The sequence below is a fragment of the Vipera ursinii genome (assembly GCF_947247035.1).
Source record: "Vipera ursinii genome assembly, chromosome: 5".
Taxonomy (NCBI): domain Eukaryota; kingdom Metazoa; phylum Chordata; class Lepidosauria; order Squamata; family Viperidae; genus Vipera; species Vipera ursinii.
The window spans coordinates 33168250-33179500 of record NC_139518.1 but is presented as its reverse complement, the minus strand read 5'-3'; the positions used below and the strand labels follow the sequence as shown (position 1 = coordinate 33179500).

Sequence of the window (11251 nt, the reverse complement as noted above, 5' to 3'; positions counted from 1 at the left end):
TAGATGGTATTGCATTCCATAACAGTTCAAAATCTTTGTAGCCTCCAATATTCATTTCTGATGTCTAGTTAATTTCTAAGCCATTGGTAAATATTTTGAAAGATTATAGGCATCAACAAAAAAAGAATGAGTCTTTAGAACACAATTATTATCATGAATAATGTTTATCTAAGAGGGAATAATGTTTATCTAAGAGGGACGCGGTGGCTCAGTGAGTTAGGATGCTGAGCTTGTCGATCAGAAGATCGGCAGTTTGGTGGGTCGAATCCCGAGTGCCGCGTAGCAGAGTGAGTGCCTGTTACTCGTCCCAGCTTCTGCCAACCCAGCAGTTCAAAAGCACGTAAAAATGCAAGTAGAAAAATAGGGACCACTATGTTGGGAAGGTAACAGCGTTCCGTGCACCTTTGGCATCTAGTCATGCCAGCCACATGACCATGGAGATGTCCTTGGACAAACACTGGCTCTTTGGCTTTGAAACGGAGATGAGCACCAGCCCCTAGAGTTGGAAATGACTAGCACGCATGTGCGGGGGAACCTTTACCTTACCTTTAAGAGGGAATCAATATTGTTTATGATCACTTCATATGGACCACAGTTAGATTACAGTTTGCAGAAATTGTAACCCACTAAGGAGAAAAAAGCTACACTAGATTGTAGATCCACATATACAGTGTGAACATACAGAACAGTAGCATGAGAATAATGGCCAAAGTTCCTCATTACTTTTACAAGAACATAGAAAACTAAGGGACAATTCTGAGAAAGAAAAATAAATTCCTAAAATTATCAAAAAGAAAAGCTGACAAACTCATAGTGAGAGTTTGTAACAAATTGAAATTCAATAGTGAAAAAAGTAAGGATCTACATTTAGGCAAGAAAAACCAAATGCACAGGTACAGTATAGGTCAGTGGCTCCCAATGTTTTCTATTCCCTGCACCCTAGAACGCTTCTGATATATTCTCACACCCCTTACAAAAGTTTAAAATAATGACAACAAATTATGCATATACACTATAATTTTGAACACCCAAGTTTCTGTACCCCCTGGAATATTGTCTCATGCATGCAGGGGGTGTGAGCATCCCCAGTTGGGAACCCCTGGTATAGGTGGTACCTTGCTCAATAGTATTAACTGTGAGAGGGATTTCAGAGTCCTAGTCGACAATCACTTGAATATGAGCCAGCAGTCTACTGCAGCTGCCAAAAAAGCCAACATAGTGTTAGGGATAGATTCAAGATCACATGAAGTGTTAATACCACTTTATAACACCTTAGTAAGGCCACACTTGGAATACTGCATCCAGTTTTGGTCACCATGATGTAAAAAAACATATTGAGACTCTAGAAAAAGTACAGAGAAAAGGAAGAAAGATGATTAGGAGACTGGAGGCTAAAACATATAAAGAATGGTTGATGGAATTAGGTATGTCTAGTTTAATGAAGAAAAGGACTTGGGGTGACATGATAGCAGTGGTCCAATATCTCAGGGGCTGCCACAAAGAAGAGGCAGTCAAGCTATTCTCCAAAGCACCTGAAGGCAGAACAAGAAGCAATGGATGGAAACTAATCAAAGAGACAAGCAACCTAGAACTAAGGAGAAATGTCCTGACAGTTAGAACAATTAATCAGTGGAACAACCTGCCTCCAGAAGCTGTGAATGCTCCATCACTGGAAGTCTTTAAGAGGAGACTGGACAGCCATTTGTCTGAAATGGTATATACTGTAGTTTCCTGCCTGAGCAGGGGGTTGGACTAAAAGACCTTTAAGGTTCCTTCCAACTCTATTATTATTGTTGTTATTGTTGTTGTTGATAAAAGGTGACAGGAGATTATATTTTTAACCATTTAAAATGTGGTTCCTATTGTAAATTACTGGTGGGGATGTTGACCCAGAATTAGGGGACAGTATAGGAAATCTCAATTTTTTTCTTAATCCCATTTATATCCCCCCCTTCTCCGAAGACTCAGGGCAGCTTACAATTTAAACCACAAATCAATGTGCTTAGCAATAGCCTTCATTCTATGTATATGCCTGCTTATTAGGGCTATTGTGAATGTGCAGATGGCCTTACTGTCTTTGGGCTCTTGCCAAGTCCTGGATGCAGGGTCATAAAAGGCCAGCAAGGAAAATACCCAATGTCCTAACCCACCCAAGAACATATGATATCGATAGGGAAACACCCAGAAGGGAACATGTTTGTTACTTCTGCTCTCTTATCTACAGTATGCCAGACCCACTGGGTGAAATCTTTATCATATGCATGTCAGCTTTGCTGGATAGCTTGCTTATGTAACCAGAAAGAATAAATACAAGGGTTTCTTGTATTTTGGGGCTGCTCTCATTTAGAGGAGCCCATCTTTTTGTTCAGCTGAATAAAAAGCGTAAAGCTTGAAGGCAACTTCTGGTTTCCTGTATTTTTTACCAGCAAAACCTCAGAACCTGCATATCAGGGAAAGACTCTTTCTTCTGTACAGTGTCATTGTAATAACATAATATCTTGAGAGCGTTTCTCAATTATTTTCCTAGATCAGATAGAAGAATCTCCATGCTTTTAAACAGAAGAGGAAGAGGAAGAAACGTACAACCCAGATTTAAAAAATGTGATGATTTTTTTTCTTTTCTCTGAACTTTGCCATCTCCATCATTTTCTCTCTGATCTATGGATACATGCTCATACTTGAGAAAGCTCTTGAATATATTATTTTTTACTTAAGCAGATTATACACTTTAGTGCTATATAGGATGGCACTGTTAATTTATGTTTTCATAGATCAATTTTATATTTGCATATATTGTTGTTTTAATGGTGTTTTTTATTGTTAAATTGCTTTGAAGAGCCTTAATTCAGCTCAGTTGGGAGCAATAATAAGAAAGGATTTGAATCTGCATGAAAGTTAAGGACATTGGTAATCCCAAACATTAGTCAAAAAGTTTCTTTATTTCCCTGCAAGGACATGGATGCTCTTACATGAAAGTGTTACTACTTCTTTGTTACAGTAACATGGAAAACAGATCCCCATGTCTACTGTGTATGAGAGGTCTTATGTGAAAGAATACATAATATTAGCAAATAATTAGCATGGGAGAGCAATTTTCCAATCAGACTTATTCCATTTTAGAAAAAAATTACACTCAGGTCTCTTTGAAGATCATTACTGAGGAGACACAAGTGCATTCATCACCACTGTAACTGCATCTGCATCTCATATATACAGTATATATAAGTTTAATCAAATTTAAGCATGACTGTGTCCTTAATATACAATGCATCACACATGAAGTTAGATTCAGATACTTGGAATGTGACTTCTAGGAAATAGTCAGGAGACCAATTAAAAACAACAGATAAAATGACTTTTAAAAGATATAAGCAAAATCTCCAATGTTTGATATTAAATATTAAACATATAGCATAAATATTTAAGGAGTTCTTAGCAGTTAGTGATTGGAGGAAAAGAAAGATGTCAAGGGGAGAATATACCACCAAATTCTCCTTAACAATAATTTTACTTGTGTTCTATTTTTTCATTTTACTTTTGTAAAGATGCGGAAGCTGCTCCAGAGAACTGGCACCCCAAATCTCCTATAAATCTACTTTGGTGGCTAAAGGACCAGGCTAAAAAGCAGAAAATTGCAAATTCCAGTCTCTCCTTTGGCATTAAAGCTAGCTGTGTGACTTTCGGCCAGTCCCTCTTTTCAGGCCAATTCACCTAAGAAGGAGGAATAAGGTAAATTCACGATCTTATGTTATTTATAAAAATAATAAAGGCAGGAATAAAACAAGAAAGCAAAAGCAAGAGCAAGAGCAAGAGCAAGAGCAGAGCAGAGCAAAGCAAAGCAAAGCAAAGCAAAGCAAAGCAAGTAGAGTAGACTAGAGTAGACTAGAGTAGAGTAGAGTAAAGTAAAGTAAAGTAAAGTAAAGCAAAGTAAAGTAAAGTAAAGTAAAGTAAAGCAAAGCAAAGCAAAGTAAAATTCAGATGGTTCTGCAAGATACCTGGATGCCAAACCAAATTAGCTTTTAGGTCAAAAACAACAGTTTGAATTGTGGCCAAAAATTGTATTAACTAATGCTTGCAGCACTGATACTATGTGTGTGTAGTAGTGCCAATCAATACACTGACTGCTGTATTTTGTATCAACATCATCTTCTGAGAAACTTTCAAAGCAGCCTCTTGAAATCAAATAACATAACTGGGATGTGTGAGAGCCATGAGTCAGGGTCCCACGACCTCGTTCTCCATGAACAGTTGCAATTGCCTTATCATGTATGTTTGTTATAAAAAATACAGTTGTGTGCAGAAAGAGGCATATATGAAAAAAGACTCCATAAATAATGCATAAGGTTCATTTTGAAAATATTAACTGAATAAAATATCTTAGCATACAAAATTAAAAATTATAGTTAGAGTAATTACTGTAAAAATGAATGCAAATGTTCATAATTTTTCTATTAAAAAGAGTGCTGTAGAAATGAACTGAATTAAAATTGTAAAAAAAAAACTACGAGAATCCCAAACGTTTTTTATATTGCACTTGTTTTGATTCAGGTTTCACTTAGGAGTCAAAATTTGAATCAAGACTTGGGATACAATTATGGGGTTAATTGATTCTTTACTTAATCTGCTTTGGAATATAAATATTTGCTATATGATTATTACTTATCATCACTGCTTATATAATTTAATGGACTGTAACATGCCATGATATGGGCAAGCTATAAATAATTGAATAATAGAAGTATATCATTTATAAAGTTAAATTGGAAAATTGACATATCATCAATTGAAACTATGAGATCATTGCCCTTATTTTAAACCTGTGTGAGTCTACACAAGTTTAACTTATACCAGGGCTAAACAACATGCAGCCCCATCCTCTTTGTATAGGGTATTAACTTTTTTCATATCATATATCCAAAATATGCCACCACAGTTGCCAAAAATCAGAGACAAGATTTTTTTCTGTTTGACATTCAAAAAAATCTCTACTTTAAAGTGTAACACTGTTGTGAAGCCTCAAAGTTCTGAAAAAAAAGAAGAAATGAATATTGCCATTGTCTCTCACATGCATGGCTATACATAATTGTCACACCCACCCAATTCTTGTCTTCTTACAGCTTGGCTTGCATCATCATCATCCCCACCATACTTCATCAGGTTTTGGCCCAAGGGAACAGGTAAGCAATCAATTTTATAAAATGACAGCTTAACCATGAGGCACATCTCTCTTCAGTGATACATCTCTTTAGAAATCAAAGATTACCTTTTGCTAACTGAATAAAGTGAGCATTTTAAAATGGAGAGTAAAGGCATAATAGGAGCATTGTAGAACTGACATATATCTCCAGAGCTGAAAGTGTTCAAAAGAAGATATTGTACCATTTTTAGCAACTGCCTGAGCCTCCCTCGGAAGACTGTCTGGTTAGCCCCTTTTGACAAATACAACTGTGAGAAAGATGGCATACATTATTGCTTGCAGTTAGTTATTTATTGAACTTAATCTGTCCAGCATGATCAGGCTATATTTACTTCACAGGTACTATTTTTTTTCACTCCACATACAGTAATTTAATTTAATTTAATAGAATATTTATCTGACCTGAAAGTGCTTCTTACACAGACTGAGAGCTGCTGTCATTCAGTAGATGAGTACTCTTTTGTAACGTCTATGTGAAATATGTGGTAGACAGTTTCCAGTTACGTATAGACAGTTTCTTGGATTCACTTGATTTTATGCAGTTGTTGTGCTATTTTGCTCTGTATTAATTTATTAATTAATAAATTAATTTATAATTTCATTGACATGAATAAATAGCAAATATATTATACTGGTCCCAAATTCAAGTCAAGTGGGTCCCTGAAAAATTGTTCGGAAAACTAATTGAAAAAAAATCCTTGCTCCTTCCCCCTCCCCCCCAAAAAAACTACAGTATTTAGAAAAGCTTTACAGATTCCTTGTTAAATTTAAAAGGAAATGAAGTCAATCTTATTCCAGATAACAATTCAGAAGATAGCCTGGAGAAGAGTTACATCAATGCTGTTAGAGAATCCCAGTTCTTTTCTATGTTGTAAAGATGTGTTGTATTTCAGTAATGAGGGGAAAGTATTCTGAACATGCATAAAACTGGCCCAACAGCAAACTGTCACTGCATAATTTCACTAATTCCATCAACTTGTATTAATGTGACTACTAAATCCATAATTAGGTTCATATTTAACAAACTTACTGTGCAATGAAGAATTGTCTAGGGGTTCTACCATCATCTACAGGGATCCAGTATCTCTTTTGAGAGATGGATAGTAAGCGTCAAAAGAATGTCCAGGATGATCTCATTCTGATAGGATACCATTTCTTAATACAAAAATGATTCCCATAAAAATCCAGTTCAGATCCTGGTGACCTATATTCCTGGTGGATGCAGCAGAAAAATATACAGTACCATAAATTTTACAAACTTTCCAGTCTAGTCACAAGATTTCTGCCTTCATAGGCACTATATACATTTTAATAATAAAAAAATCATTGAGATAAAATCTAGAATGGTTTGCTAATTTACAATTTATTGAGAATTTTGTTCATGTTAGTTTACTGAGGTGGAAAGAGGATTTCACTCTCACAAAGAAATTATGATAAATGTGTTTTATTATAATTAGTGCTATTAGTTGAGATTGTCCTTATCTAATACACATTAAGAGGTTCAGATAAGAATGAAGGATGAATGCCGCATAAATGATGTGTCTTTGGTCCCATTCCTTACAAATTACCCCTATGCCATCCAAATGTATGTATCTGTGTATTAATCCTCTACAAGATGACTTTACTTTAAAAAGGCAATGCTATTTGTGAAGAAGATAGCAGTACTCAATGTAAGGAGTCTAGTTTGGCTTGAGAAGCCATTTGTGTCACTTGAGAGCTGCAACCAAGACTGGCAATGACCAAGGCAGCCTCCTGCACATATGTAGTATATGTACAGAAGCTATTGGAACTGCTAGAAAGGAGGATTCTATGTTATTTTGATTCTATGTTCAAATGGCTTTGAAGGGCCATTTGAATATTTGTTGAAGTGAAGCATTTCTTTATACAATCATGTGGGGAAAAAGTACACCCTCTTTGAGTTCTATAGTTTTATGTATTGGGACCTAGTTAAAAATCATCTGAATATTTTGATATACAGATGAGTTCATGGTTGACTCAATGACTGCAAGGTGCCCAGGTCCTGTGGCTGAAAAACAAGCCCAAATCTGATGTTTGTACTGTTATACTGTGTTTGGGTTTTGCCAAATGTGGCACTGTGCATTGTGACCAAACATCTCCAAAGTGGTCTCATCTATCCAAAGCAGTGGTGGGATTCAAATATGTGAACAACCAGTTCTCTGTGTGGATGCTGGTTCTGGAAGTCCATTCTGGGCCTGGGCAACAAAAAATTAGCTACCGGTTCTACTGAAGTGGTGCGAACTGGTTGAATCACACCACTGGTCCAAAGGACAATGCTCCTGAAGTCTTGTGATTTTCAGATGCAACCTTGCAAACCAAACCCTACTGCCATGTTCTTTTTAGAAAAAATAGGGTTTTTTCCCCTGACAACCTTTCCAAAGAAACCATACTTATTCCGTCTTTTTTTCAAATTCTACTGTCATAACTTTAACATTTACCACGCTAACTGAGGCTTGTAAAATCTGAGATGCAAGTCTCAGATTTGTTTTGCACAGTCTGACCTTGGGGTGAGTTTGCTGGACATACACTCCTAGGAAGATTGGCAATATTTTCCGCTTATGAATAAACTTCCTCACTGTACAATGATGGACTTCAAATTGTTTGGAAATGGTCTAATCACCCTGCCCAGACTGATGGGCAGCAACAATTGCTTCTTGGCAATGATTGCTGATGTCTTTACTCTTTTGCATTGTGTTAACACACACCTCAATACTGGAGACCAGCAAACTCCTAAAATGGTGACTTTTATAGAGGTAGTCACACTTGCTTATGATCAATTAATCAAGGACATGTAACTAGCAGCACCTGGCTGCTACTTAGCCTCATACCTATGGAAGTAGTTTGTACTTAGTTTTTCACACATGACTTCTTCATTTTGGCTTTCTTTTTGTAAAATAAATGATGACATGGTGTATATGTCATGTGTTCTCATTCATCTGAGATTGTATTTACCTATTTTTATGAGGTTCTGAGGACCAGATGATTTTTTTTTACTTTGTCCTGATACATAAAACCACAGAACCCAAAGAGAACGTACTTTCTTTTTCACATGAATGTAGCTCTTCAAACTTAGCAAATATGTTTGTACATGTACATACATGCAGACACCAAATAAGGATAACCAAAAATTCCTTCAACGAAGCTATCCCTTATAACATTAAATGCATATTATAATAACTGTGCTAATTTTGTACTTTTAGGATTATCAGTACATTTTCATATTATAAGAAAAGTTTATAAAACCTTTTGTTGTCATTTTATTTCACTCCTAGAACTAATTGGACTTGGAGTTGATGAACTTCTGAAAGTGATTGAAAAGAGACTGATTCTTTTATTATTTCTTTTTGGTTGGTTGTTTTTATTGGGGGTATTCTTCTATATCAATATAAATTAGATCCCATCATTGTTGTCAGTTCATCTATGTCTTTATAGAAATTTTTGTTCATTAAGGCAAACATTTCACATTGATAAAAAGCAGAGAGATAATGATAGAATGAACACAACTGGCTCAAGAATATGCTTTGAAATCTGAAATAAAGGGGGAAAGGGTTTCCAATGTGCATGCTTGTGAATGACTAAATAACTGAAAGCAGAGGCTTTCTTAAACAACCAACTCTTCAGTTTTGTCTGACCATTTCTTCATACTTACTTGTATAACTGATTTTGTGAAATGTTTTCATAGTGAAGCCTATTATGAAGTATTGCTTATTCATCAATATTCTGCCAGCAGCAAATGAGTCGTTTTGTTAATGATGGAGAATGCTATGAAACAGCAAATCCACCTGAATTGCTTCATTGATTTCAATAGGACGACATTACTTTACATGTTATCTGACAAATTTACTGAATTTAACCCTACTATTCCTCCAGTATTTTTATTATTTGAAGTTTTAGTTTTAATGTAGAACATTCTTACATTATAAAGTTCACTTGTTATAGTAAATGTCACATGCTTGGTATCCCATGGGTTAGTATCCTTTGCAAAATCAACATTAGTAAAAAGATAGCAGGGAGACGTGGAATATGCCACCAAACATAGTTCTTAAGAGTATATACTTTTTGTTAAAAAAACTCAAACATAGTTTGAAATAGTACTATGTAAGACTTCAAAGGGATGCTACACTTTGACAAGGATTCATGAATAAGATCTCTTTGAAAATCCTTTGCAAGGCAGCTTAGTGCTTCAACTTCTAAAAATGACCTTGTTGTCACTATGCTGTCACCCATAGGCCCTCTACAATACTTTCAAGTTCTTCTATGCTTCCAAAATCTAACTGGAAAAACATTGGCATTTCTTCTAATTACTCAAACTGCCAAATGAGATTTCAGAGTGACCGGAGGTATCTCCATGAAGCAAGCTGCATGCTAATGTGGAAAATCACTGTGGTGTTAAGAGCTTTACTGAAGCAAAGGATCCCATACCATAGTACTAAAAATATTCAATATCCACTCATCATCTTTGAAACAAAACTATTTTTTCCTTTAATGGACAGAATTACTGATAACTTTTATTATATAGCTAGTGGCCATTTATGTATCTAACATCATTTGACTAGTTGTTGAAAATGATGTCTGCTCTTTGAATAAATAAAAAGGACAGTTAGAATCAGTTCCAGTGTTATATAGTAAAAAGCCCCCAAACCCATGTACATTTAAAGACCTTAACCTGCTCACATACAAATTAAATGAAATAAGCTCACTCATACAATATCTGGCTTAAAAATATATTTATCTTGGCACAATTCCAGACAGTCAGCCTACTTCTCGCCCAAATCTTCTGTCTACACAACTTTAAAGGAAAAGAGCTTGAGTGACTGTTCAGTTTATAGTTGATAGGAGAGAAATGAGTTTCTTTATGAGTTTCTAAGTTTCATTGAGAGCAGACAATCAAACAGAATTCGTTTGAGGTACAGAAAATTTTTAGCTAATCCATGCTCATTGCTTTCTGATAAGAACTTTTTTGTCCTACCCTTTCAGTTTAGCAGCAAAAGTTATTTCCCCTTTAATAATAAAAAAGTAAAGACAGACTGCAAGCCTTTTGAACAGTTATCATGGTGATGCATCAATTATGTATTTCTTCTCCATAGAGAATTCTGGACAACCACAGGATACCAGGAGCTGGAGGCCAGAAAACCGAGGCTTTTTCTTCAAAAACCATGGAAAAAGAATAAGAACAATAATAAAGTTGGAAGGGACCTTGGAGGTCATCTAGTCCAACCCCCTGCTCAGGCAGGAAATCCTATACTATTTCAGACAAATGGCTGTCCAGTCTCTTCTTAAAAACTTCCAGTGTTGGAGCATTCACCACTTCTGGAGGCAGGTTGTTCCACTGGTTAATTGTTCTAACTGTCAGGAAGTTTCTCCTTAGTTCTAGGTTGCTTCTCTCCTTGACTAGTTTCCATCTGTTGCTTCTTGTCCTCCCTTCAGGTGCTTTGGAGTATAGCTTGACTCCCTCTTCTTTGTGGCAGCCCCTGAGATATTGGAACACTGCTATCATGTCACCCCTCACCCTTCTCTTCATTAAACCCAATTCCAGCAACCGTTCCTTATATGATTTAGCCTCCAGTCCACTAATCATCTTTGTTGCTCTTCTCTGTACTCTTTCTAGAGTGTCAACATCTTTTTTACATCATGGTGACCAAACCTGGATGGAGTATTCCAAGCGTGGCCTTACCAAGGCCTTGTAAAGTGGTACTAATACTTCTTATGATCTTGATTCTATCCCTCTGTTAATGCAGCCTAGCACTGTGTAGCTTTTTTGGCAGCTGCTACACAATGCTGGCTCATATTTAAGTGATTGTCCACTAGGACTCCAAGATCCCTCTCACAGTAACTACTGTTCAGCAAGGTAACACCTATACTATACCTGTGCATTTGGTTTTTCCTGCCTAAATGTAGCACCTTACATTTTCACCATTGAATTTCATTTTGTTAGATATCGCCCAGTGTTCAAGTCTGTCCAGATCCTCATGTATCTTAAGCCTATCTTCTGGAGTATTGGCTATTCCTGCCAGGTTGGTGTCGTCTGCAAATTTG

At 36.1% G+C, this 11251-nt stretch overlaps 1 long non-coding RNA gene across 1 annotated transcript; it reads left to right on the top strand.

Annotated features, from left to right (window-relative positions):
• The first annotated feature begins 3552 nt into the window (after positions 1-3552).
• Positions 3553-10525, top strand: LOC310640839. The gene is made up of 3 exons (XR_014492604.1): positions 3553-3729; positions 5118-5177; positions 10303-10525. It is a non-coding gene; the product is annotated as an uncharacterized lncRNA (long non-coding RNA).
• Positions 10526-11251: the final 726 nt, after the last annotated feature.